Consider the following 5,739-nt stretch of genomic DNA (forward strand, 5'->3'; position numbering starts at 1 on the left):
AAAAATAGATTTTTAGATTGATAATATGTTAATTAGGAGATAGTTGTATAATATATATAAATAATACTTAATAAAACTCAATATAAAATTACCATGTTGATAAAATACTTAAATCCCGAAATTAAAAAATATGCTAATTTTAAAAATTAATAAAAGTCAATAAAGGGACTAATTTTGGCTAAAAATCAACCCTTAAATAAATATATAATTAAATACTAAAATTTTCTTGACCAAAATATCATAAAATATTATTTTTAAGGCTTATAAAATCTCATAAAATATTTTTGGCTCAAAGGTTGATATCTCGTCCGTCCTCAGTCCCGTCTACGCGATCAAATAACTTATTTAATCAAAAATCTAAAAATACAATAATTGCGGGTTAAATGCTAAAATAAATTTAAATAATGCATATAATTCACATAATAACACATAAATGTCATTTAACCCAAATATAAATTTTAAATAATTATTTTCCATAATTATGCATGCGAATTTACGTATAAAAATTTTCGGGTGTTACAATTCTCCCCCCTTAAATTGAATTTCGTCCTCAAAATTCGACTGATCAAAATCTAATAACGGAGTCTCTCAAAAATCCAATTTACTAAATCCACGATTACCTATCTAGTTCCCAAGTTTCAGTATCCTAAACGTCATGCTTCTGCTGCGCACTCTGATAAACAAAATATTTTATCCTTCCTAGGTATCCTCTTTATCTCCATCAAACCTACATTTATAAACTTCCGCTGCTAAAACACCTCGTAAAAAGAATCATTAAAATTTACATACATTCCACTGTAAACAAAATCTGATATTTTATACAAATCTTAGTACTATAATGAAAGTACACTCACATACTTACCTCAACTTATACGTAAAACTCAAATATTTACTCTACTATTCATCTTCCTAAACACAACAATCGCACTATGCCAAAACTTGACTGATTTCATATGCTTATACACTCTACTCAACAATCCCCCAACATTCGTGAGCCGCACTTTTGTTCCCAAATTTATTTATTAAAACATAGGATTACAATATCAACTCCAATAAATTCAACTTGTAAAGCTTATCCACACACTAGCCTTCTATAACAAGTTAAACATCTTTGAGTTGAACATCTGCCATTCATCGCAATTTTCTTCATCTTATCCATTTATCACTACGCTTCCAACTATTGAACACTTGAAAGTCTTAAATCTCGAGTGCTATAAATCCATGAAACCCAAAAAGTGAATTTAGTGTCAAACGTCATGTACAACATAAATTCTCCTAACGTCAGGAATATGCTTAAAATATATGAATTCTAATTTTGTGGTTAGTTTAGGCTTAAGGCACTCAGATTCTCCTATTGGAGGATTGAAATTCCCCTAACAGTATTTACATGTCATCGTCTCTAAATAGCGTAATCATATAACATTCAGTAGTTAATTCCATATCATTTCCTAGTTGCCTCTACTTACATTCCATGGAATCTAAACTCCTCAAAATCAAAATACTAAGTCAATTACCTAATAAACTGAATAATTCTAACGTAAAACGAAAGTATCGAGATAACAGTTATAATATCAAGTCATTAAGCTGACTCGTGATTATTCCAAGTGCTTCAAATACCCATACGTATGTCGGACCAACAACCCAAATTCTCAAACGACTCAACTCTTAACAAAATAACTCACTTCAAATATATATATATATCGTCAACTTTTAGGCCATATCTAAAGCTTATATTATACTTGACATCGAAACCAAAATTTATAACAAGTGTTATGCCACACCTGACCAATTACACGAGCCTATAAAAATTTAGGCCTTCATCATTCAGTCATCACAATATTTATAAGTCAGGCTGACAAGTTCCCAAATCTATTTATTTAATCGTAGTGACTTGAACGTCAAACCCAATAAAGCTTACATGGTAACACCAACCATGCGAACCCTTAAGTATTATCAAAGATTATCAAATTCTTTATCAAACTAACTCCACAATTATTCTTATTCTCAAAGATTCAAGAACCTAATACAAAACATACTTATCATCAATTTATACCTCATATAATTAATAGTACAAACTTAAAACCACAAACCACCAACTATAATCTTATGGTACAAGTGTCATCTCCAAGAAAATCATGACTTCTTCGTTAAATAAAAAACCTTAATATTTAAATGAATGACAATATGATATCTGTGAACCCGACTAACCTAATTTGACACAAGCGGACTTAATTCCCAAAAATATATACTAGCCTCTATAAAGTAACATTTTAAATTCACCAAAGAAGAAAATGATGCAACCCTCGATTAATCGATCTTGCGAGGAATTCTACTCTTGCCTCAAGCAATAATTCTATTGCTATCACATTAACTTAATACCTCTTATCAGAATTTACCTTTATTGTTCTGTCTTCCGCTCTTCATAAAAATTTCCTAGATAGGGTCCGCTACATCTTACCATCACAAACCCAATAATTTACCAATGAAATCATTCTAACTTAAAATCAATAAGTTACTACAAAAATTCAAATGACAATCCATATATCATAAATATCAAAATTAGTTTCAACAAAATAAAATCGAATTCCCAAATTCAAAATTCCTTGTGGTCAATCAGTCGTATAACATGTCTTGGGGCATACTGCATCACCACATATTCTTCACGTAAATCGCAATGCATAACTAAGTATTTCAAAACTTTGCTAACATAAAGTCTTAAGTCATAACATATGCTCCTGATAAATCATAATAAAACATTTAAAACTTACATACCGGTAGTAGGATTTCTGAGCTTCACGTGACAGATGGACACCCTCCAAGGACCGTGCTTTAATACCAATTGAAACGCCTACTACTAATAAATGCGGAAATTTTTATTTTATTTTTTATTAATAATACTACTATACATACATGCCCATACATATGTATATAAAAATAACATACTTTTTCTTAAATAACCTGAAAAAAATATTAAATAAATAAATCCTTAAAAATGTTTCATGCATCAATTTAAAATAATAAACAATGCTGTTGAAAAATCTCATATGCGGAAACAATAATAAAATAAAACATGTTTCAAAACTCAACATAATAAACTAAATAGTTGCGACGGTCACGGGGTCCACTGCTCCGTGAGCTCATAAGTCCTCACCACCGGTAGGAGCTACATAAACGTCATCATGCTCACCTGCACCATATAAGCGTAGTGAGCCTAGAGGCTCAACATGTCTAATCCTTTATAATAAGGTTAAAAATAATGCATCACATAATTACTAATACATATACATGTACATGAGCATGCATGGAAATATTTTCATCACATAATAAAACTGCTGAATCATAAACTGAATCATAACCATAATCATAAACATATTATTTCTTCATCATATATAACATAATTGAGCAATGCTTTTGAAACCTGAATATGGTCCTATCCATAAGTGTGACGCTCAAGTGTCGACTGATCAGTCTCCTGAACCAACAAACGATGGCGGTGATAAATCACCTCCTATGGTAGTAAACTACCGAATCATATGGTAGATAACCACCCCTATGGTAGTAAAACTACCGAATCATATGGTGGAAAACCACCCCTATGTCACACATACTTCAATTTCCACCAAAATATTTTATTGCTCATCATTTACATAATTATATACATAAGAAATTTCATGAATGCATGCACTGAAAATATGTCCGTAATATATATTTAATTAATTTTTCATAATATACTTAAAATATACTTCATGCATAAAAATAATTAAATATATATTCCGGACTTATTTATTTTTCATGGGTTGGTCCAGACTGCTGGTCACTAATCTAGGCCCATTAAACTTAAATAAAACCCAATAATCATATTTTTAGCCCAAATAACTTAATTAAACTTAACTGGGCCCAAATAAAATATTTAAGCCCATTAACTTAATTAAACACAATAAAATTCTAGACTGGCCCAAAATCCACTGACTGGCCCAAAAATATTCATGGGATCCCAAGCCCATAAAAATTATTAGGCTAACTTAAATAAATTATTTAAGGCCCAAATAAAATTATTTGGAAGCCCAAATAATTTTCTAACTAATTATTAAAGCCCAAAATACACTTAAACTATTAAATACTTAAAAATTAAAATACTCGAGTCCGGCCCACCTAACCCAGACCCGGACCACCTGACCCAACCCTGCTACTACCCAGACCCGACCCGGACCACCCAGCCCAAGCCCAGCCCGAAATAAAACCCAAAAGTTCAAAACTTAACCCAAACATATTTTTGATCACAACCAACTCTGTGCAGCTGTACTAATTCCTTTCGTTCTCTCTGATCAGACAATATTTGACCATGAAACCACTTCTAGAACTTAACCAACATCAAGACGTTTCCATCAAGCTAAAAATCAGCCAAAACGGTGGTTCGAGGAAGGAGAACAAAGCCTTGCAACATGCTGTTCTCCAAGCTCGCGTCCAGCCCTGAGCGGCTGCCGTAAATCTGATCGTTCTCCCTACTCCGAACATATTTTTCCATGAAACACTTCTCAATCCTAGCCAACATCTAGGGGGTTCAAACCCTTCAGACCTCACCCCAAACCATGGCCTGAGGAGGTAGACCGAAGCCTTCTCCCTCAGAACCCAAATATGCGCGATCTGGTGCACCAGATAAGAAGTGCTTTGTTTCAGACCCTTCCAGCCCCAAACCGACCACACCACTCAACCATAAGGACCCTCACACATGCACCCAGACGTTGGACATCAGCTTGGACCATCCCATGCATAAATAAAATGTGAGCATGAATCATGAAAGCAACCAAATTTGTGGACTGTTCATGACATGAACGAAAATTCTGTACATAATCCATATATAACCTAAAAAAAATGATGATTACAAACATAAAAATGATATACATAGCTTATATGGTGTTGAAAGGAGAGAATTCAACATGCCTTTCTAATTATTATCGAATAATATCGCGTATACGGCTCCGGGACGACGAGACGGCGAAGAACTCCACAAAAATCCTGAAGGGCACGGCTAAGGGGCTGAAGAATATGATGATAAATCTGATGAATGATGTGGGGGAGGCGGCTAGGGGATTAACATGAGTTTGGAGTTTTAGGTTTAGTGAAAAAAATAGATTTTTAGATTGATAATATGTTAATTAGGAGATAATTGCATAATATATATAAATAATACTTAATAAAACTCAATATAAATTTACCATGTTGATAAAATACTTAAATCCCGAAATTAATAAATATGCTAATTTTAAAAATTAATAAAAGTCAATAAAGGGACTAATTTTGGCTAAAAATCAACCCTTAAATAAATATTGTAGTAGCCCGTACCCTAATTGAGTAATTAAAGGATTAATGCTAATTAATTGAATTGGGTATTGGACGGATCGAAAGCTCCGAAGGCACGATCGGAAGCTCCGAACAGGATCGGAAGCTCCGATGAGCGATCGGAGGCACCGATGTTATTACGTCAGGTATGACGTGTGGTTGGATCGGAAGCTCCGATCAGGACCGGAGGCTCCGATCACCCCTATCCGGAGTCAACAAGTGATATTTTGACACGTGGCAGATCAGGATCTTCGGAAGCTCCGATGGCAGGATCGGACGTTCCGATCGAGGTTCGGACGTTCCGATCAAGGATCGGAAGTTCCGATCGTTGTCTATAAATAGAAGGCCGAGACTTCACTTTCATTTGCCAATTCCGAGTTCTCCTTTCCTTTCTAGTCC

This window comes from Henckelia pumila, chromosome 2, assembly GCF_033568475.1.
Source record: "Henckelia pumila isolate YLH828 chromosome 2, ASM3356847v2, whole genome shotgun sequence".
Lineage (NCBI taxonomy): Eukaryota > Viridiplantae > Streptophyta > Magnoliopsida > Lamiales > Gesneriaceae > Henckelia > Henckelia pumila.